Here is a 24524-nt window from a genome sequence, read left to right on the forward strand (position 1 = left end):
GAAGGAAGGGACAGAGAATTTCCAAGGGAGGCCCATGCTGGAAGCACCCCAGGAAGGAGGGCACTGATACCAGTCGCAGGATGCAGAGAGCGGGGAGGACGCCAGACTTTTGGGGAAAATCACAAATTTTAGGATTACAATACCACCAGCAAAAAAAAAAAAAAAAAAAAAATGAATGAGAAAAATGGTATTGACTCGCAGTCAGGTGGTTTAGTGAACAGAATTTTGGGCCTGAGTTCAGATTCAGCCTCAGATGCATCTTAATTGTTTGCCCCTGAATAAGTCATTTAACCTCAGTTTCCTCAATTTGTAAAACGGGGGCATTAAGAGTACCCATCTTCCAGAGTTGTTGTGAGGATAATATAAGATAGCACTTAACAAGCAGTTGACAAACTTCAAAGAATTTTAAAATTATATCTATTTTTCCATTTTTTATGAAATTATTATGTTATGGAAAAAGCTTTGGTGAATCTTAAACCTCTAGGCGGAAATGTGAGTTATTATTTACTCATCTAGGAGATGAAGGGAGGGGGGGAATGAATAGATGATCTTTGGAAATCCTTTTTGATTCTAAATTCAGTGATATTGTGTTATAGTTGGAGAGAAAGAGAGAGAGAGAGAGAGAGAGAGAGAGAAAGAGAGAGAGAGAGAGTCAGAGAGAGAGAGAGAGAGAGAGAGAGAGAGAGAGAGAGAGAGAGAGAGAGAGAGAGAGAGAGTCACAGAGAGAAAGAGAGAGACAGAGAAAGAGAGACAGAGAGAGACAGAGAAGTACAGAGACAGAGAGTCACAGAGAGACAGAGAGTCACAGAGAGAAAGAGAGAGAGAGAGAGACGGAGAGACAGAGAGAGACAGAGACAGAGAAAGAGAGACAGAGAGAAACAGAGAGAGACAGAGAGGAACAGAGAGAATTAAGAGACCTGGGTCCTAGACTTTCCCTTAACTTGCCGAGTGAATGACAAAGGTGAGTCACACTTTCACATCTTGGTTTGGAAGATCAGCAGAGATAAGAAATTAGAAAGTTCTTTGCAAAAGTTACTGAGGGATTTTGTTTTTGTTTTGCCTCAGGGTATTTAATTTAGAGACTTGTTCCACTGCGTCTGATTTCCTGTAGCACTCTGGTTAAATCGGAAGCCTGGTGAGGACAGGAACTGTTTTGTTTTGCTTTCTTTTATTTCTTAGTTTCCCCAACACAAAAGAAAAGTGGATTGAGTGCTGGGCCTGGAGTTAGGAAGATTCATTTTCCTAAATACAAATCAGACCTCAGATACTTACTCGCGGAAAGACCCCGGGTGAGAGTCACTTAAGTTGACCTCAGTTTGCTCATCTGTAAAATGAACTGAAGAAGGAAATGGCAAATGACTCTAGGATCTTTGCCAAGAAAACTCTAAATGGGGTCACGAAGAGTCATCACAGCTGAAACAATTGAACAAACCACAGGTACGGTGTCTGGCCAACTATTTAGGTGTTGAATAAGTGTTTATTGAATGGATGAAGTGCTCAGCATGGTCTCAAGAGCAAAAAATAAAAAATAAGTGCCTACTGTCAGTAACAATCTAGGCTACGGGCCAGGCTCGTCCCCCTTCAGTTTGCCTGGAAATTCCCTGAACTTGAGTTGTGTGAAGTTGATTCATCAGCTAAGCACCTACTACGCTCCAGGTACTGCTTTGGGCTCTGAGACTACTGAGAACTAACACAGCACAGGCCCTGCCCTCTAGAAGCTTGAAATCTAGTAGGGATGGGCAGATAAGTACAGTACAGATAAGATCCAGAAACAGTGCTCAAGGAAAATTTGAGGCAAGGATACATTGGGTGGGAGGGAGAAGGGAGAAATCAGGGAACTTTCCCTTCTTCCCTCCAAATTACTTAATTTTTTATGTGCTGTTCATGTCATTCTCCCCAGTGGACCATAAACATCTTAATTGTAGACTCCTTGAAGCAGGAACTAAATTTTGCCTTTTTTATATTTCCAGTGCTTAGTATGGTGCCTGGAATATAGTAGCAGGTGCTTAAGAAATGTTTATTAATTAATTAAAAGCACAGACTCTTTGTCCATCCTACTCAGGCCCCGGGCAGCCAGCTGGCACAGCGGGTAGTGTGCCCACTCTGGAGTCAGGAAGACCCAGCTTCTGAGCTCAGATGTTTACTAGTTGTATGACTCTGGGTGAGTCACTTAACGCTGTTCACCTCAATTTCTCATCTGTAGAAGGAAATGGCAAACCACTCTAGTATCTGCCAAGAAAACCCCAAATGGGATCATGAAGAGTTGGACAAGACCAAAAAATGACTGAACAACAAATTATTTCCGTTCTTTCCCCCTCTCTGTTCGCAGCCTGCTCACACCCACTATGTGCCTCTCGGTCGCCTTTGGGTGACTCTCCATGTCAGTTCTTCAAGAGCTGTGATGTTCTGTTTTGCTAAGTTGTGCTAAAATGATGGATCCACCATTAATTGGCAAATGGCTAAGCCAGTTGGGACACACAAAAACGATGGGAAAACAACCGATACAAAGCAGAGCAAACACAACCGGGAACAAAATACACACAAGGATTGCAATCATGGAAATAGAATGAACAAAATCAAAACAACTGAAGTCAAATACATGTCACCTGACTTTTGTTGTTGTTGTTGAGTTTGCTAGTTTTCTAGAACTTTTTTCTTCATTATTTTCAGAGATGGATCTCTGGGAAGGGGCATGGGATGATGCAATGAAAGATGTTAAATGTTTAAAAGTAAAATACATCATTAACAAATTATATTTTTAAAATGAGGAGCAGCCTGATGGTGGATAGAGAAGACTGTCCTCGAAACTAGGAAGATTTGGATCCTAATTCCATCTCTTCCACAAACTTACTCTGTGACCCTGGGTACATCACCTAATCTCCAAGTTCTCTTGGTAACTCTAAGATTTTAAGTTGCAGAAAAAGATCCCAACATGCATTGACAACGAGAGTTTCTTCATCTAGAATTGATATTTATATTTATCTTATATATTAGACACATTATACTTTATATTTGTTTTTACTTAGACCAATGAAATCACTTCACTCTCAATCACTATTTTTTTAATGAGTCTTCATTAGCAACCCTGAGTTTCAATGTCATGCTCTTCGGATTAATAAATGAACCAAAAAAGAAAAATGACAAAACGACTGTGGGACAACAGGCACATTAAAACACTATTGGTATATGTAACATATATTGGATTACCTGCCATGTAGGGGAGGGTATGGGGGAAGGATAGGACAATTTGGAACACAAAGTTTTGCAAAGATCAGTGCTGAAAAATTATCCATGAATATGTTTTGAAAATAAAAAGCTTAAAAAAAAAACTATTGGTAGACTTGTGAATTAATCTAACCAATCTGGAAGGTAATTTGCAATTATGCCCCCAACGTTACTAATTTTTAGATATGATTTAATATACCACAAATAGGCCTATTCCAAAAGAGATGAAAGGAAGAGGGAAAAGACCAGTGTGCACAAAATATCTGTACCAACTTATTTTGTATTGGCAAAGAACTGGAAACTAAGGGATTGACTATCTATTGGGGAACAGGGAAACAAGTATATAAATGTAATGGAATACTATTTTGATATAAGAAATAATGAAAAGGAGGATTTCAGAAAAACCTGAGAAGACTTGTAAATGAACTGATGCAGAGTGAAATGAATAGAATTAGGAGAATAAATTATACAGTAACAACAACATCGTAAAGACAATATTGTTATTTATTTATTTTATTATTGATTATTATTTTTTTTTGCTGAAGCAATTGGGAATAAGTGATTTGCCCAGGCTCACACAGCTAGGAAGTGTTAAGTGTCTGAGGGCAGATTTGAACTCGGGTCCTCCTGCCTTCAGGGCTGGTGCTTTGTTCACTGCGCCACCTAGCTGCCCCTAAGACAAACAATTTTGTAAGATTTAAGAACTCTAATCCCCACAAGTGACCCACCAAGATTCATGAGAAGGATCAGGAAGGAAATATCCTACCCACCTTGTGACAAACAGATGCCAAACTCAGGCTGCAGACTGAAACTTTCTTCTTGTTCTAGGCCAATATGGACTTTTGTTTTGCTGCATTTGTTACAAAAGTTTTGTTTTTCCTTTTGTTTCCCCATTGAGAGGGAAGGAGTAAAAAGAGATTTTTATTCATTGAAAAAAAAATGAATTTGAGAAGTGGATCTTTGTTTTAGTTTGCAAATTTTTGTGGTATATGAATGTTATGGAATATTATTGTTCTGTAAGAAATGACCAGCAGAATGAATACAGAGAGGACTGGCGAGACTTACATGAACTGATGCTAAGTGAAATGAGCAGAACCAGGAGATCATTATATACCTCAACAACGATACTGTTTGAGGATGTATTCTGATGGAAGTGGATTTCTTTGACAAAGAGACCTGAGTTTCAATTGATAAATGACGGACAGAAGCAGCTACACCCAAAGAAAGAACACTGGGAAACGGATGCGAACTATTTGCATTTTTGTTTTTCTTCCCGGGTTATTTTTACCTTCTGAATCCAATTCTCCCTATGCAACAAGAGAACTGTTCGGTTCTGCAAACATATATTGTATCTAGGATATACTGCAACATATCCAACATATATAGGACTGCTTGCCATCTAGGGGAGAAGGTGGAGGGAGGGAGGGGAAAAATCGGAACAGAAATGAGTGCAAGGGATAATGTTGTAAAAAAAAATTACCCTGACATGGATTCTGTCAATATAAAGTAATTATTAAATAAAAATTTAAAAAAATAAAAAAAAATAAGTTTGCAAATTTTGCAGTTTCTCAAAGGCAATCTGGCCTGTTCTCCTGTTCAAATCTGGGTCCTGATCACTGTCTCAGCCCAAAATAGAGGAGTCAATAGGCATTCTTCATCACTTGGTTTTTCCTGGTATATGCATTATCATGGATCTCATTCCAGAGGCCTCGTGCAGTTCAAGGAAACCTAATGTCATCTCCCAGTGCAGTAGGTCCCGTTTTAATGATATAGGCAGGGGTAGGGCACATTAATTCGTCCTTCTAGTATGTTATGGTCAGGAAAAGCTTCCATACCTGCTTATTTATGAACTGGCTAACTAGGGATGGGCGCATTTAAGCACCAAGAAGACCAGATCCCTTAAAAAATATATTTTCAGGGACCTGCACGTGCACGAATGTTTGTGGCAGCCCTGTTTGTAGTGGCCAGAAACTGGAAACTGAGTGGATGCCCATCAGTTGGAGAATGGCTGAATAAATTGTGGTGTATGAATATCATGGAATATTATTGTTTGGTAAGAAATGACCAGCAGAAGAAATAGATTAGTGGATCAGTGGAAAAGGCTAGGTTCACAAGACAGAATAGTCAATTATAGCAATCTAGTGTTTGACAAACCCAAAGCCCCTAACTTCTGGGAAAAGAATTCATGATTTAATATACCACAAATAGGCCTATTCCAAAAGAGATGAAAGGAAGAGGGAAAAGACCAGTGTGCACAAAATATCTGTACCAACTTATTTTGTATTGGCAAAGAACTGGAAACTAAGGGATTGACTATCTATTGGGGAACAGGGAAACAAGTATATAAATGTAATGGAATACTATTTTGATATAAGAAATAATGAAAAGGAGGATTTCAGAAAAACCTGAGAAGACTTGTAAATGAACTGATGCAGAGTGAAGTGAATAGAATTAGGAGAATAAATTATACAGTAACAACAACATCGTAAAGACAATATTGTTATTTATTTATTTTATTATTGATTATTATTTTTTTTTTGCTGAAGCAATTGGGAATAAGTGATTTGGCCAGGTTCACACAGCTAGGAAGTGTTAAGTGTCTGAGGGCAGATTTGAACTCGGGTCCTCCTGCCTTCAAGGCTGGTGCTTTGTTCACTGCGCCACCTAGCTGCCCCTAAGACAAACAATTTTGTAAGATTTAAGAACTCTAATCCCCACAAGTGACCCACCAAGATTCATGAGAAGGATCAGGAAAGAAATATCCTACCCACCTTGTGACAAACAGATGCAGACTGAAACTTTCTTCTTGTTCTAGGCCAATATGGACTTTTGTTTTGCTGCATTTGTTAACAAAAGTTTTGTTTTTCCTTTTGTTTCCCCATTGGGAGGGAAGGAGTAAAAAGAGATTTTTATTCCTTGAAAAAAAAAATGAATTTGAGAAGTGGATCTTTGTTTAAGTTTGCAAATTTTGCAGTTTCTCAAAAGCAATCTGGCCTGTTCTCCTGTTCAAATCCGGGTCCTGATCACTGTCTCAGCCCAAGATAGAGGAGTCAATAGGCATTCTTCATCACTTGGTTTTTCCTGGTACATGCATTATCATGGATCTCATTCCAGAGGCCTCGTGCAGTTCAAGGAAACCTAATGTCATCTCCCAGTGCAGTAGGTCCCGTTTTAATGATATAGGCAGGGGTAGGGCACATTAATTCGTCCTTCTAGTATGTTATGGTCAGGAAGAGCTTCCATACCTGCTTATTTATGAACTGGCTAACTAGGGATGGGCGCATTTAAGCACAAAGAAGACCAGATCCCTTAAAAAATATATTTTCAGGGACCTGCATGTGCATGAATGTTTGTGGTAGCCCTGTTTGTAGTGGCCAGAAACTGGACATTGAGTGGATGCCCATCAGTTGGAGAATGGCTGAATAAACTGTGGTGTATGAATATCATGGAATATTATTGTTTGATAAGAAATGACCAGCAGAAGAAATAGATTAGTGGATCAGTGGAAAAGGCTAGGTTCACAAGACAGAATAGTCAATTATAGCAATCTAGTGTTTGACAAACCCAAAGCCCCTAACTTCTGGAAAAGAATTCATTATTTGATAAAAACTGCTGGGATAATTGGAAATTAGTATGGCAGAAATTAGGCATGGACCCACACTTAACACCATATACCAAGATAAGATCAAAATGGGTCTATGACCTAGGCATAAAGAACGAGATTATAAATAAATTAGAGGAACATAGAATAGTTTATCTCTCAGACTTGTGGAGGAGAAAGAAATTTGTGACCAAAGATGAACTAGAGACCATTACTGATCACAAAATAGAAAATTTCGATTACATCAAATTAAAAAAGCCTTTGTACAAATAAAACTAATGCAAACAAGATTAGAAGGGAAGCAACAAACTGGGAAAACATTTTCACAGTTAAAGGTCCTGATAAAGGCCTCATTTCCAAAATATATAGAGAACTGACTCAAATTTATAAGAAATCAAGCCATTCTCCAATTGATAAATGGTCAAAGGATATGAATAGACAATTTTCAGAGGATGAAATTGAAACTATTACCACTCATATGAAAGAGTGTTCCAAATCATTATTGAGCAGAGAAATGCAAATTAAGACAACTCTGAGATACCACTACACACCTGTCAGATTGGCTAAGATGACAGGAAAAAATAATGATGAATGTTGGAGGGGATGCGGGAAAACTGGGACACTATTGCATTGTTGGTGGAGTTGTGAACGAATCCAACCATTCTGGAGAGCAATCTGGAATTATGCCCAAAAAATTATCAAATTGTGCATACCCTTTGATCCATCAGTGTTTCTATTGAGCTTATATCCCAAAGAAATACTAAAGAAGGGAAAGGGACCTGTATGTGCCAAAATGTTTGTAGCAGCCCTGTTTGTAGTGGCTAGAAACTGGAAAATGAATGGATGCCCATCAATTGGAGAATGGCTGGGTAAATTATGGTATATGAATGTTATGGAATATTATTGTTCTGCAAGAAATGACCAGAACGAACACTGGGAAACGAATGTAAACTATCTGCATTTTTGTTTTTCTTCCCGGGTTATTTCTACCTTCTGAATCCAATTCTCCCTATGCAACAAGAGAACTGTTCGGTTCTGCAAACATATATTGTATCTAGGATATACTGCAACATATCCAACATATAAAGGACTGCTTGCCATCTAGGGGAGGGGGTGGAGGGAGGGAGGGAAAAAAAATTGGAACAGAAACGAGTGTCAATATAAAGTAATTATTAAATAAAAATTAAAAAAAAATAAAAAAATAAAAAAAAAAGAAATGACCAGCAGGATGATTTCAGAAAGGCCTGGAGAGACTGACAGGAACTGATGCTGAGTGAAATGAGCAGGACCAAGAGATCATCATGTACTTCAACAACAATACTATATGATGATCAATTCTGATGGACGGGGCCCTCTTCAACAATGAGATGAACCAAATTAGTTCCAATAGAGCAGTAATGAACTGAACCAGCTACAACCAGTGAAAGAACTCTGGGAGATGATTATGAACCATTACATAGAATTCCCAATCCCTCTATTTTTGTCCACCTGCATTTTTGATTTCCTTCACAGACTAATTGTACACAGTTTCAGAGTCTGATTCTTCTTGTGCAGCAAAATAAGTGTATGGACATGTGTACATATATTGTATTTAACTTATACTTTAACATTTAACGTGTATTGGTCAACCTGCCATCTGGGGGAGGGGATGGGGGAAGAAGGGGAAAAGTTGGAACAAAAGGTTTGGCAAGTGTCAATACTATAAAATTACCCATGCATATAACTTGTAAATAAAAAAGATAATAAAAATATTTAAAAATATATATGTATATATATTTTTTCAATGTAACAACCATCAGTCAAGTTAAAGTCTTTCATAATGTGATAGGTTCTGATGCACCTTTTCAAATTTATGTCACGTTCTTCTCTTCCATGCTCCAGAGAAACTGCTCTGTTTGTTCTTCTCCTTGCAGAATATTCCATTCCTATTTGGATACCTTTGTGTAGACTGTTCTCCTGTTCCTGGATTACATTCCCTCCTCCTCTCAGAACATCTAACTTCCCTCAAAGCTCAGATCAAGTGTCATCTTCTGCAGGGAGTTTTTCCTAATCCCTCAGTTGCCAGTGCCTTGCCCAGCCTCAGAAATCACTGGGTATCTACGGGTATGTGATTCTTATTTAATTTTCTAGGTACCCATTGTCCCCTTCTCCCAACAGAATTCAGGGGCTTTTTCCTTTTTTGTTTTACATCCGAAGCACCTATTGACTACCAAATGCTCATTAAGAGACTAAATGTGTATGTATATATACATATACATATATATACACATGTATGCATATATACACGCATGTATGTATATATGCATATGTGTACATCGTATATATGTAGATTTACATACAAAGAAGGTGTGAGGGAGATACTGGGTGCTTTTAGAGACTTGCCCCCCAAAGAGTGTGAGATTAGACACCACCAAGTGATGAGGTAAATAAATCTGTGTACAATAAGTGGGCATCAGGGAGGGATGGGCCACTGGGACCCCGATTCTCTGTAGAGAAGATCTTAAGTGGGACATGACTAAATCTCTCTGTCATTCAATCTCAGGAGGCTTCTCTGGGGCAGAGGCTAAAATGGGATTGGTTTTACTTGGATCCAGGATAACTGATGTTTTAAAGTTTGCAGCTACTTCAAATACTTTATTTCCTATAAGATTCACAAGGTCCTGAGCGGTTGGGTGGCGTAGTGGATAGAGCACTGGTCCTGAAGTCAGGAGGACCTGAGTTCAAATTTGGTCTCAGACACTTAACACTTGCTGGCTGTGTGACCCTGGGCAAGTCACTTAACCCCAATTGCCAAAAGAGGAAAAAAAGATTCACGAGGGCCCCAAGAAGAAGATATTACTGAGACTCTCTCCCAACCCTATTTCATTCATGAGGAAAAATGAGACTGATCCCATGATCTCCCAGTTGGTAGGGATAAGGGGCAGAATTAGAACCCATGGTTTACTCCTGCCTCCCTGCAGGCTGTTTGTCTCTGGAGAGAGGGGTTCTGTAGGGCCCTCTCAGCTGGGTCGAGGGAAGGACTGCCCTTCTGCATTTGTCCTCTTAGGAAAGTCCAACCTTACATGACTCCAAGGGTGAGAGCCTTCCCTCCTCCTCTCTCCCTGTCAGAGGTTTGGAGCCCAGCCCAAAGCAAACCAGAAATGGGAAAAGGATTGAGAGTGGAAAGGTCCGTGTGCATGGGGAAATGGGGACTCTCAGGGGTCTCAGAAGGAATATAGCCGGGATTTAGAGGAACCAGTTCCAAGCAGAAATGCCTGTCGGGAAAATACATCTGAAGAAATCGAGTCAGTCGCCAAAGTTGCGTCCCTCATCCGCACAGCTGGAAGCAAAGGCAGATGCTGGAACGGATCACTGGAAAGATGAAGAGCAAAAACCTGACAGTTTTCCCGTTGTGAAAACATGGAATATCTCTCTCCCACACTCTAGTGCTCTTTTGCAGCGCTGCGGTAATGGGCCTCATTATTTAAATGCTATTACAGCTGGTTTTCACTTGCCTCTTGTTCCCTTCCCGGAGAAAAATTCAGTTTTCTTCCAAATCTCAGCTGTCCTCCTCCCCATCCTCTTCCTCTTCCTCCTCCTCTTCTCTTTCTCCCTCCTCCATGTCTCCCCCCTTTTCCTCCCTCTTTTTTTTCCCTCCTTCTCCTCCCCTACTGGCTCTTGAAATTCCTTTGGTTGTTCTTTGCTTTTAACAAAGTAAAGACAAGAAAACACAAGTTTTAAAAGTTTATTTTCTTGGAAGAAAAAATTAGAAAAACTAACGCAATCCTTCCTCTTTCTCTTTTATTTTTTCCTGGAGATTTTCTTGCTAGCCTGCGTTCTTGAGGAGGAGTCGGGAGTCTTTTAAATGTTCTCTTGGAATTGTCTATGCCGATTTTTTTTTAAATGGCTGATATATTTACAGTGATTTCTATATGTAATTGCATTTGATCCCACTCAAGGTCACACAGCTGGTAATTGCGGGATCCGACGAGTCCAGCCCTCTATAACTCTGCCATTTTTGTTTTTCTCACAGTCATTCTGGCAGGGTGAAAACATGTACTCTGGAAAAAAAAGGGGGGGGGGGATTGTGAACCAGCAGGTAGGTCAAGGGGAAGCTCGACACCAATTAGAGTTGACAGAGGTGAAGAGGACCTCAGGGGTCATCCGATCCACCCCCTTTGGTGTCGACAAGAGCGAAATGAGGTCCAGAGGGATGGAGGGTTACTCATAGAACCGGGGTAGAAATTCACAAAACTGGGATGTAAACTCAGCCCTGGTGACTTCAAATCCAGTCCGCTTACCACGGGACCACAAGCCTTAAAGCAAAATGTATTCTCTCTCCTTGATCCACAGACGCTTGGGCCCCGGCTCTTCAAGGCCAGATGGATTTCACAGGACTTCTCATGGACCAGCTTCCCAAGGAGGGAGGGATGGGGAGGAGGCAGCTCGCAAAATGACAGAGAGATGACATCACCGACTCAGGTCCCCCGATGACCGAGAAGGCGGTGTTCCCGGCCTAGCCCCTCACTCCTAGAGGAAGGAGCCTTTAGCACGCTCACTGGGTCTTTTCTGTTAAAAAAAAAAAGTTACTGGGGTGTGTGTGAGAGTGTGTGTGAGAGTGTGTGTGTGTGTGTGTGTGTGTGTTTAACAAGTCTAGGAAAGGAAGAATAAAGTAGAGGCTGCATCCACTCAGAGACACAACAACGCTGTTTTTCATGAACTAGAAACACATTTATAAAAACCATCCGCTCACGGCAGACACATTTTGGCTCGAGCAATGAAAACCACACAGAATTCTGAAGACAGACAGAGTCAATCACCAGCCCTCCGCCCTCGCTGGGGGTGGGAGCGGGACAAAGGCTCTTCTCTGGGCTGTCCCGAATCCGTGCCGACAAAAATAGAAAACAGGCGTTCCAGGCCCGTGTATGCAGGCACATGTGTGTGCGAGCAAACACACACTCACACACATTCACACACACTCACACACACACTCAAACACACTCTCACACACTCTCTCACATACACTCACACTCACTCACTCGCACACACTCACACTCATACTCACACTCACTCACACACACACTCACACACTCCACTTTGCACTTCTCCACAAGGGCTATGGCAGGGCAAAGGCTTTAATAAGCACCATTCATTGTGCCTGGAGCTGGGAAGCCAAAGGTGGGAAAATGAAATCTCTAAGGAAGGACTCGAGCCCCAGAGTATTATTTTCCTTTCTGAGTCTGTCCCCCCCTGGCTTCAAGGCCGCCAGCTCCAAGAACACAAACAGTCCTGTAAACTTCTGAACCGCACAGCCCTGCCCAGGCCCAGCAGCGAGCCGGCCGGCCAGGGAGCAGGGCGGGGGTTCGCTCTTGCCTACCCGCTCGGGTCCACCCACAGATTCCAAAGGCCAGGCAGGGGAAGCCGACTCCATGCTGGTTTGGGTTTTAAAAAACCAGTTCCTTTGTCCCTCGATGAGGTTCCAGCAAAGTTTGCAGGCCCGAGCAGCTCTGCTCATTTTCTCTGTCCTGTTCTCCCTGTGGCCCAGCCTGTTGTCCCTGATCCCTTGAGAGAAGGGCAGAGCAGGAGGCTCTCACCCAGACCAGATTTCCTTTCCTTCTCCCATCCCCCGCCATTGGGGATGGAGAGATCAGTTGTGATTTGCAGCCATCTCACATGGATGCAACTTTATCAAAAAGGCATTTTCGAGCAGAAGAGAGGAGGGAAAGAAAAGAAAAAAGAGAGGAGAGGAGAGGAGAGGAGAGAAAGAGAAAGAGAAAAGAGAAGAGGAGAGAAGGGGAAAGGAGAAGAGAGGAGAGGAAAAAAGAAAGATCGTGAAGGATTTCATGTAAGAAGTGACATTAGAGCTGGGTTTTGAAGGACACAAGATATTCTAAGAAACAGATGAGGAGGAAATACATTCCATGAATGATAACTTTTGCAAAGACAGAGATGGGAGAGCAAACAGGAGGGATTATATATATTAGATTATAAAGATCTTTAAATGTCAAACAGAAGTTTGTAGTTTATTCAGAAGGTGATAGCAAGGCTCTGAAGTTTATTGGGGAGAGGGGGAGAAAGAGGAAATCAATTATTTTTGTATTTGCGTAGAAGATGGAGGAAGGAGGGGAATTTGCATGGAGGAAGGGAGACCAATTTGGAGACGAATGAAATAGTACAAATGAGAGATGATGGGGAGTGAACCCCATGATGACCACTAAGGGGAGAGAACAACTTCCAGAAGACTTGATCTCATTGACTCACAACCTATGGGGGAGGGGGGGAGGAAGTGGAGAGATAATAAAGAACTGAGAATGCTCTCTGAAGCTATAAACCTGGGTGACTGAAATAAAGATGATGGTACCTTGAAAATAAAAAGAGACTTTGGAAGAAGGCAGGATTTTGGGGAACGATTAAACAAGTTATTGTATGGAATGGAATGGAATAGTATTTTTTAATTTTTTATTATAGCTTTTTTATTTATAAGATATATGCATGGGTAATTTTATAGTATTGATAATTGCAAGACCTTTTGTTCCAACTTTTTCCCTCCTTCCCCCCTCCCCACCCCTTCTCCCACAGGTTGACCGATACATGTTAAATATATTAAAGTATAAATTAAATACAATGTAAGTATACATGTCCAAACAGTTATTTTGCTTATAAAAAAAATCAGACTCTGAAATGTTGTACAATTAGCCTGTGAAGGAAATCAAAAATGCAGGTGGACAAAAATAGAGGGATTGGAAATTCTATGTAGTGGTTCATAGTCTTCTCCCAGAGTTCTTTCATTGGGTGTAGCTGGTTCAGTTCATTACTGCTCTATTGGAACTGATTTGGTTCATCTCATTGCTGGAGAGGGCCACGTCCATCAGAATTAATCATCATATAGTATTTTTGTTGAGGTATATAATGATCTCCTGGTTCTTCTCATTTCACTCAGCATCAGTTCCTGTGAGTCTCTCCAGATCTCTCTGAAATCATCCTGCTGGTCATTTCTTACAGAACAATAATATATGGAATATTATTGTGTCATAAGAGATAACAAAATAGTTTGAGAAAATTAGGAAGATCTCTCTGAACTGATACAGAAGTGAGTAGACCCAGGATAACCATTTGTGCAATGAATCTATGTTATTAAGAAAAACAACTTTGTAGAATGTTAGAACTCTGATAAGTGCAATGAGAAAGTATGAGTCCAGAAGACTGAAAGCGAAAAATGTTATTTACTTCTCGCCAGACGGAAAAGGACTTAAAATAAAGAATGAAAAAGTCATTTTTGACCAAGGTCAATGTGGGAAATTTGGTTTGTTGCATATTTGTTTGAGGATTTTCTTCTTCAGTTGGGAAGGTCAAAAGAGACAAATTGAGACTCCATCTCAAAAGAAAACTTCCTAACAATCAAAGTGTGGATGTCCACTTATTGGAAATGTGCTGAGCATTCTTGGCCATGGGTCAGACTCAGGGACCTTCTGTCATTATCTCTGGAGATTGAGCATGGTCTTAGCAGCACAAAGGAGGGTGGTCCCCTGAGTGTCACAGGTCAATTTCTGTCTTTTGATGGTGTCCACCGCCTTGCACCAGAGTCCCCGTGACTCACTCTCAGCTAGAGATCAGGGACAAGGGCTTATCCTCCTTTTTATCCCTAGAGCCTTAAGCACAGTGCTAGGCACATGGGGGAGGGGAAAACTCAATGAATTTTTAATGAATGAATGAGTGCAACATATAAACCTGCCTTCAAGCCTTGCAATTGGTTTTCTTCTCCCACTTTTGGCTGAAACTTTTTCTCCTTTTCCCTTCTTTCTTAACAAGATTATAGGACTTTGAACTGGAGGAAGCCATGCAGTCCAACCTTTTAATTTTAAATACTGAGAAACTGAGAAGATGGGACTAGAGAACTTGATCCTATGGACACTAAGGTACTTTTTCTGCTTGTAGCCCAGTGTTCACTCTATTTTTCACAACTTTATCTTGGAAGTTATCTGTCCTCCCTTCTCTATCCCCATCACTAGGATCCCAGGACAAGCTCTCATTACCACCTGCCTGGACTGTTGAATAGCTCCCTCATTGATCTTCTCATCTCTTATTTTCTCCTTTGCCCCACTCCTTCATTACCCTCCGAGAACAAACTTCCCCAAGCATAGTTCTGATAGAAAGTGACTGCTTGATCCTAGGATCATTTACTCAGATCAGGAAGGTTCCTTCCTATCATCTCACCCACATCAGGAAGAGTCTCACAGCTAAAGTTGAACCCAAGGTCATTCTTTGCATTGCACCTTTCAATACACTTATTATGTAAGAATTGTGTATTACAATTGTCTCTGCTTGACTCACATCTTCCTGCTAGACTATATAATCTCTCTGAGGACTGGGGTAAGATCTTATCAAAACTCCCCCAGGACCTGACCTTTGTATATCTTTCCAGACTCAGGCCAGCCTCCAATATGCTTAAGTTTTCACTTCACAGCCTGGAAGGGAGGCTGAGATCTAACTACAGGGGTCCAAACTCATCAGCCTCCCCTAGGGAAAGGTCCTGAGAAACTGATGTGGGACTGTCCCCCTTATCTGTGTAACCATGGTTACCCCCCCTCCAACTGGGTCTTCTGAAGCTAGGAAACCGAATTCCAGTGGAGACATGGTGATATGTCAGGGAGGGGCCTTGGATAGGCACTTGGATAGAGCATGTGTAGACAAGCATGTGTAGACATTCTGTAACTGGCTCAATCTGTTAACTATATGATAGGGAAGAGCCCTTAGAGATAACTACAGAGCTGGAACTGGGGACATCTTTATAAAGACCTGAGTAAAGTCATTATCGCCACCTTTCATTCTATAGTGTCTTCTTCACTCACAATGTCCAGTGAGAGATCATGTGGTCAAGTGACTTGTATTCAAATGAATAATTGTTCATTACTTTCACAACATGACTTTTATGGAAGTGTTTTACGTGGCTTCAGATGTGATTTCTTAATGGGGGCTGAGGTAAGATTAAGGGAGAGAATCTAGAACTCAAAAGATTTTTTAAAATGTAAAAATTGTTTTAAATATAATGGGGGAAATGTTAAATAATATAAAATTATATAATATATAAAAATATAAAAAATTAAGTAAAGAAGAACATTAAATAAGAAAAATAATTAGTGTCAATACAGTGTTATCCATATATATTTATTTATACCTGTTGGTTAAATGACTGAATGAAAGCTCGAGGGCCTGGGGCGGGTAGCCCAGAGACTAGTAGAGGAAATGTAGTCCCTGGAGATGGGATGTGTCCACAGTCAGTTACTTTCCTAGCTGGGGCTATGGAAGAGAGGTCAAGGAAACCCTAAAGCCATGACTTCCAAAGAGGCTGCTAACTCAGGCCAGGAATTAGTGCTTAGAGTCAGATTTTTGGAGAGCTAAAGAGTGGGCGTCCCCCTCTCCACTGTTGTTTTCCAGTTGCTAAGATGCTATTGCCCTGCTTGGCTCTAGCCAGTGGAGTCAAAAACACAGGAAGGGAGCCTGATTCTGAGTCAGAGATGGTTAGCCTTGAGGATTCTTTTAATGCTTTTTTGCCCACGTAAGGACGAGTACTATTGATTCACAGAATCATGGAATCTCAGAGGTGGAAGCAGGGATGTGCTGGCAAAGCTTTCACAACTGACTCTCCCTTTGAAAAAAAAAAAGTGTGGATTTTTTCTTTAAAATTTTTAAATGTTAAAGTTTAATCTGTTACAAATATTTCCCTCATCACTGTCTTAAGTTTAGACGATAAACCAGTAAAATCAAACCTAACTTGAAACATCAGGGGATTTCTGAGGTCTAAAGGCTCCCACTGAAGATTTAACAATTGGCTCTCTGGCTTGAGCATGCTCCAGCACATCCCGGGTTGGAAGTAATTTCAAAGACTATCTAATTTAACTTGGACCTAATTAGAAGAGGCAGAGGGATCAGAATGCTGAATTGGGAGTCGGTAAGACGAGTTCAAATCTCAGAAACTTACTATCTATGTGACATGGGGCAAGTCTTTATTTTCTCATCTATAAAATGGGAATAAGAACATCTGTCTCAGAGGGCTGTTAAGAGCAAGTGAAATAAGAAACAAACAGTTCTTCACAAATCTTAAAGTGGATAGATACATAGATAGATACAGACAGACAGATATGAATAGAGATAGACAGGTATGACTGGAGATAGGAAGGACAGACAGACAGAAAGAAAGAAATGATGATGGATAGATAGCTAGGAAGAGAGACAGAGAGGAAAAAAAGAAAGATGATGAATAGATAACTACATAGATACATAGATGGATGGATGAGTGTGTGTGTCTTATAGCTATTCTTATAATAACCCTTTCTGGTCATTACTTCCCAATTGGGTGGTCTCTTTATAGAATATAATATCCCTGAGAGCAGGGATTGTTTTTACTTCGTATTTTGTTTTCCTAGTTTGGGGTATACCATAAGTGCTTAATCAATGCCATTTCCTTCATTCATTTGTTCATTTCAACCAAGTGACTACTCTGACTTTCTTTGTGAAACTCATTAACTCCCTGAGGTATCTCTTATCTCTTGGGAAGAGCTCCTTTTTTTGCCTTTTGGGAGCTACCTAATTGATATTTTCTTCTCTATGGATATACCCTTTACATCTTTGCATAATAATTGTAATAGTGAATACTTATATGGAAGGTTTGCAACATACATTATTTTATTTTGTCTTCACAAAAGCCCTGGGAGATAGATGCATTATTATCCCTATTTTACAGATGAAGAAACTGAAGCAGGGAAAAATGAAGTGACGAGTCCAGCTCCTGAAACTAGTCACTCTATTTTAACTTGTCTATTTAAGAACATGAGGTCTCTCAGCGCTATTATGTTTCTCCCTGAGTCTTCTCCACAGTAAACAGTTCTTTCAACTGCTCTTCACAGACCATGATTCTGATGCCTTTCACCATATTCATTGTTGGTTGTTGTGGTTCTAAGTGGGTCCTTCATTCTCAAAGATTAATGTCACCGCAAGGTTGATCTCCTGCCACCTCTGAATCTCACCTTTGAATCTTCATTTATTCAACACACATGAACCCCCTACTTAAGTGCAAAGCACTATCCTAGGTGTTGAAGTTCAAGGACAAAACCAAACCAAAGAGTGATCCCTGCCCTCGAGGAGCTTGTAGTCTACTGGGGGAAACATGTTCTCTGTTCAGCAAACACAAAACTTCAAGGAGGCAGTGTAGATTAGTGGGGAAAGGGGTGGGGTTTGGAGCCAGAGGAAGTGATCTTGACTCCCAGGATCTCTTGCTTATTATTACCAAGGGGACCAGTCAACTTTTCTAAGTCTCAGTTTCCTGCCCTTCTTTTTTGAAAAAAATGTAAATAATATATATTTTTTAAAAATAATATGTATAGATTTGAAAATAATGTTATTTAGAAAACTATAATTTTCAACATTCATTTTGGTACGATTTTGGGTTCCAAACTTTTCTCCCTCTCTCTCTCCCCAATACAAATATATATATATATATATATGTGTGTGTGTGTGTGTGTGTGTGTGTGTGTATTATATAAATTACATATGTGCAATCATGTTACCAGTTTCCTCTTCTTTAAAATAAAGGGAGATCCTATCTAGTCCTAGATCTTTGATGCTATGATCTCATGAAGGAGCATGGTTTGCTGAAAAGCATCCTAAGTTCTGTGTCAAATAACCTGGCTTCAAATTCAAACTCTAGCAACATACTATTTACTATATGTGATCTTGGGCAAGTACTCTTATTCTCTTCTGATTCCGGATCCATCCCTTAGTCATACACGCACGTATACAGCACGTGTGGATTGTGTGTGCAAGCATGTACATGTATGTTTGTGGATATATATGTATGTATGTGTGTTTATGTATACATGACAAACTCTGACCCTTTTTGAGCCTTCAACTCCTGTTCTAAGCTACTGAAGATTTTCTCTTCTAGAAAGTTCTAGCCACTGAAGTCCTGTCAGCAGCGGTAGGATTTTATCAGGGGAAAGGACATGAATGAAGAAGGAAGCATCATTCTCTGCTTTGTGGTTGCACCCTAAGGACAATGGCGCCTTTCCCTGCTACTTGCTGTAGAAATTTTCCCTGGTGTGGTCTCCTATGTTTGAATGTAAGTGTCTTGAGGCTAGGAGCTGATTTAGCAAATCAAAAAAGCTTTTTATTTGATCCCCGTCATTTAGCACAGTGTTTTGTAGTTAATAAAACGCTTAAGGAACGCTTTAATCACTCATTTATTCACGCAAAAGCATATTTATCTTCAAACAAATTAATTTAACTAAATTCATCTCAAGAGTTTTCCAGGAATGGTAAGCTTTGGATCTGAAGGCAAGATTTAACTTTTTTCTCCCTGTTTTTTCCCTCTACTCCCAAAAGTAAAAGTTTGCTGAGGAAAAAAAGAAAGCAGAGGGGAGGGAAGGGAAGAGAAATTCTCATCTTGGAGTCTGTGATCTTGTTTTTATTTTGTTTGTTTGTTTGTTTTTAATATTTTAGTAACTATTTCAATATAATTGGTTTCCTTTTTAATTCTCTGTGTTTTATATTTTGCATTTAAATTTTTAAATAAGATTTTATTTCTCCCTAATTACATATAAAGACAGTTTTTACATTCATATAATCTTCATTTAAGAATCACATTCTGAGAAGGGCTCCAGAGGTTTCATCATACTGCCCAAGGGTTCCAAAGACACAAAACAGGTGAAGAACCTTTGGGCGGGTGGACCACTGAATAGAACACGGAGCCTGCGGTCAGGAAGCTGAATTCAAAACCAACCTCAGACACTCACTGGCTGTGTGATCCTGGGCAAGTCACTTCACCAAGTTTGCCTCAGTTGTGAATTGAGGGAGTTAGAGCATAGGACCCCTGGATCTGTGAGCTTTTAATTGATGCAGTGAGACTGCAGCAAAGCCAGAGTTGGGTCAAGGGCAGCCCTGTTTCCCACAGTAAAAACCCCACCATGAGAGAGTTCCCAGGGAGGTGAAGAAGTCATTCAGGAGGAATCCTTTCAAGGATTTCCCTTTCTTTTCTTCCCTCTGTCCCTCCTCCTCCTTTTCTTCTCCTTCTCCTTCTTCTCCTTCTTCTTCTCCTTCTCCTTCTCCTTCTCCTTCTCCTTCTTCTTCTCCTTCTCCTTCTTCTCCTTCTCCTTTCCTTCTCCTTCTCCTTCTTCTTCTCCTTCTCCTTCTCCTTCTCCTTCTCCTTCTTCTCCTTCTTCCTTCTCCTTCTCCTTCTCCTTCTCCTTCTTCTCCTTCTTCTTCTTCTTCTTCTTCTCTTCTTCTTCTTCTCTTCTTCTTCTTCTTCTTCTTCTTCTCCTTCTCCTTCTCTTCTCCTTCTCCTTCTCTTCTCCTTCTCCTTCTCCTTTCCTTCTCCTTCTCCTTCTCCTTTCCTTCTCCTTCTCTTCTTCTTCTTCTTCCTTCCTTCCTCCCTCCCTCCCTCCCTCCTCTTTCTTTCTTTCTTTCTTTCTTTCTTTCTTTCTTTCTTTCTTTCTTTCTTTCTTTCTTTCTTTCTTTCTTTCTTTCTTTTTCATCCCACTTGCTTGGCTTTGCAGGAGGCCTGGAATTTTCCAGCATTCATTTTGCAAGTGCAGAGGTGAAGCTGAGAGCTTTCCTCAGGCCGCATGTGACTGGGAACGTGTGAAAAGACTGTTAATAAACAAAAATCACAACAAATATGTTCTTACTTCTTTCCTGGGCTTTGGATGCCAGGCAGGCCTTTCTGCTGCTCCTTACCACACAGGGCCATTCTCCCAGGTGGCCCCTTGGGCCTGGGACTGGACAGCCTTGTGCTCAGGACACACAGGGTCCTTCAGGGAGTTGTTCTGGAGCTGAGAAAGCCTGGAGGCTTGTTAAATCCATAACTCATACACACACATATATTAATTAAATTAATTAATATATTTCAATTAAAAATGTCTGAGTACATGATAATTGTGGAAATATTTATAGAAGAATTGCACATGTTTAACATATATTGGATTCCTTGCCGTCTAGGGGAGGGGGAGGAGGGAGGGAGAAAACAAGGTTTTGCAAGAGTGAATGCTGAAAATGATCTCTGCATATATTTTGAAAATAAAAAGCTAAAAAAATTTTAAAAGTTAAAGAGTTTCTGGGTAGAGTGAATGACTTCTGAGAGTCTTTTCCAACTGTGAGATACTATGATTTTGGTGACCCTTCTATCCTCACTCTGGAAAGTGAACCCCAGTATTGATTAAATGATTGGACAAAATGGGGACTTTGCATATTGTAAGAGCTAAACTCAGGGACCAAGATTTAACTCGTGGAAGGCTGCCAAACAGCCTCTCCCAGGAGGTTCTTGGTGACTGAGGAGCCCTCCTTGTCTGCTCTGTGCCCGAGCCTTGCGGGTCTAATCTATGATCAGATACGAGGAGGGATTGGATAAATCAATCAACCACGTCACCCCTCCCCTATTAAGTAAGGGACTACATTTTAAGAAGAAGCGAACAAGTCACCATCCAGCAAGTACTCTGAATTAAGAAATCCAAGAAATGATCTTGGATGAATCTGAGTAACTCTGATGGGAAGTGTTCTGATTGGCTGAGGAAAATCTAATACTTACCTATAGATTAAAGATTAGTTCAGAACAAGGTATTGGAGCATTCTCCTGGGGCACAAGAAGGCCTGAGGATGTGAATCTGTCCTCATCTTGCTCACTCTACCTGGGCCTTTTGATGTATCCCTCATGGTATAGGAAATAAGCCCAGGAAGGGGGTCAATGGAGAGGGAAGCAGTAGGCAAAGGGCATAGAAATGGAGGGAAGCAGGCCCTGGAGAGGACCACGACCCTAATGGGAAGCCTGGAAGGGTCAGCCTTCAAGGGAATCACATCTTGTGACTAAATTGCTTAGAGAGGAACTGCCCTCTGCCATGTCGACATCCCTGGTAGCCCAGTCTTGTTAGATCTCTGAGCAGGGGCCTGGATGGGATGGACACGAGAAGGGAAGGGACTGGGGTCATGGTGTTTCTTAGGTTGGAGGGGTCAGCAAGACTGTAAAATGGAATGGCAGAAGACCTTGGGAGAGGGAACAGCTGTATAAAGCATGTCAGATTTGGGGTGAGTGATCTTCTCCCCTACAGATCTCAATTTCTTCTTCTGACTTCTAAGGCTCAGTCTAGCTCCAAACCTAATTCTGTAACCCCCGGTTTACAGGACAGAACTTTGAGGAGGAAGAGGAGGGAGGCTGTGAGCAGAAATTTACCAATTATTTGGTGAAGACGATGGGCCATTGCAGGCCCACTTGCGTATGTGAAGGCGTTTCCCCACTGGGAAATCCTCCACCGGCCAGCTACTGCCTCTCAAGCTAGCTGGCTCTGGGTGGATACCTCAGGGGCAGAGAACAGGTTTTCCCTGTGACTTGAAGTCAATCACCCTCTGCGCCTCGGGCCCAGCGGTGCCATTGGTTGGAGAGGGTGGCAGGCTGCTCTGTGGAGGGGAGCCGGTGCCAGGAGCAGCCCTCGATCCCGGCCCTAGATCTTGCTCTCTGAAGCGTTCCGTGCTGCCGTGGTATGTGCTAATATGCAGCTCCTTGGTCCTCTCTGGCTCCAGACACAGTCCACCGATCACAGCTCTGGGGACATGGTCTGGCCAGCAGAGAAGGAAGTCCCCTCCCGCCACCAGCCTGGAGTTCTCGGCCTTCCCTGGCCCTCTTCTGCCCTCAAAAAGCCAAGCCCATTTCTCTGCATTAAACAGCCTTACATAGGGAACTGTCTACACAATCTGAGTGGATTTTGAGCTAAGACACCAACGTTTATGGAGGGACGGAGTCCCTTGGGTTGATAGAGCTGCCTTTAGGTAACATGCAGGTGACATTTCCTTGAAACAGTCAGCTAGGCAGGTGGCCCACTCCCTTCTGAACTCAATACAGAGATCCCCTCAGTCAGTCAATCAACTAGCACTTATTAAACACCTACTCTGTGCTGCCTCCATGCTAAGTGATAGGGCTACCAGGAAAGGCAATGGACAAACTACCTCTGCCCTCTAGAAACTCACAGTCTAATAAGAGTTTTCCTTCTCAGATTCTCTAGTTGTCTTGTTCCTTCTCTTCTCCTCTTCCCCCAGTGGGATGTTATCTTCTTTTTTTTTCCCATTTTTCTTTTTTTTTTTTCCTTTATTAAAGCTTTTTATTTTTCAAAACAAATGCATGGACAATTCTTCAACATTAGCCCTTGTAAAATCTTCCAGTTTTTGCTCCCCTTCTCCCATCTCCCTCCCCCAGATGGCAATGTATGTTAAACATGATAGAAATGTATATTAAATCTAATATATGCATTTATATTTATACAATTATTTTACCACAAAAGACAAATCAAATCAAACCAGAAAAAATAAGATGCAAGCAAACAACAATAGAGAGAGTAAAAATGCTATGCTGTGAACCAAACTCAGTTCCCATAATCCTCTCTGGTGCAGATGGCTCTCTCCATCACCAGATCATTGGAACTGGTCTGAATCATCTCATTGTTGGAAAAAGTCACATCAGTCAGAATTGATCAGGATGTAATCTTCTTGAGGGACAGGGGAAGGGGCTGCCCCAGGCACTAGATCACACAAATACGTTGAATAGATGTACCTTGACACATTCAAAGGGGAAAAAATGAATTTGGCTCCACTTTGAATTCTGGCTCTATCACTTTCTATCACTGTAAATGGGGGAGGTCATTCCCCCAATGACCTCAGTTCCTCATCTGTAAAATGGGAACGTTGGACAATGTGACATTTGGGTTCTTTTTGGATCTAAATCTTCCTGCATGGGCCTAGGCTGTTCCCAGGCACCGGAGATCAAACAGGCTGCCCAGAGACTCAGGTCTCTGCCACATCCTCTTGCTTTGGGAAAACCAACAGCCTGGGTTCCTCATGCACACAGGCAGGAGGTACGGAACTAGGGAGGGATTCGTGGGGCTTGAAGGCCCTGGTGCATCCCGCACTTGGAGTACTGATTATAGAAACAACTGAGTTTAGCATCTAGTTTGTGATTTCATGGGTGTAGGGAACTGCCTGAAGGCAACTTCCAAAGTTATAGATCCTATCTGCCCAGCAACTTAATGTCCTAGAGAGGTGCTCGGAGGCCCTGGAAGGTTACTGTCTTTAGACCACAGGTTTAGAAACAAAAGAGACTCCTCAGATCTAATCACCTGCCCTCCTCTTATAGCTGAAGCTCTTACCATGAGCACAATGAAGGCTTATTTATTGTGAGCCAGGACTAAGTGATGGGGCCGAAGAAATAGTCCCTGCCTTTAAGGAGATCCCATTCAAATGGGGGAAATGACATATCACTAAGTGGGGACTACAAGAGAAGAAGGCGTTGACAACTTGGGGGGTCTGGGAAACCCCCTTGAAGAATGTGAGTCTTGGAGAAAGCCAAGGACACCGAGGGGCACGAAGGATGGGACAGAGCATAAGGCAAGAGACGCAGGGACTCGGCAAGCTCTGATCTGAAGCTAGAGCTTCTTCACCAGGAGGCAGGATCTCTGGCCACCACATCAGGGCTGCTCCTCTTGTTAGTAAAAAGTTACAACAGAAGGCTTCTGGGCAGCTTTCCTCCCCTCCCCCCGTCCCATTCTGCATGCATTTCCTGTGCTTCCAACCATGTTCCTGAGAATGTACCTCTAGATCCTTGCCCCAGGCTCCCAAACTCCTGGTTACATCGTTGGTAAGCTTCTCTGAGAGGTGGAACTGAGATTCCTGCCCCATTTTTATGGTTCTA

The 24524-nt window shown here is 41.5% G+C and overlaps 1 long non-coding RNA gene across 1 annotated transcript; it reads right to left on the reverse strand.

Moving 5' to 3' along the window:
* Window positions 1–10536: 10536 nt before the first annotated feature.
* LOC127558182 (uncharacterized) lies at window positions 10537–12521 on the reverse strand. Its single transcript, XR_007952731.1, has 2 exons — window positions 12183–12521; window positions 10537–11374 (listed from the first exon to the last, which is right to left on the reverse strand). It is a non-coding gene; the product is annotated as an uncharacterized LOC127558182 (long non-coding RNA).
* Window positions 12522–24524: the final 12003 nt, after the last annotated feature.

The sequence above is a fragment of the Antechinus flavipes genome, chromosome 3 (genome assembly GCF_016432865.1).
Source record: "Antechinus flavipes isolate AdamAnt ecotype Samford, QLD, Australia chromosome 3, AdamAnt_v2, whole genome shotgun sequence".
Classification (NCBI taxonomy): Eukaryota; Metazoa; Chordata; class Mammalia; order Dasyuromorphia; family Dasyuridae; genus Antechinus; species Antechinus flavipes.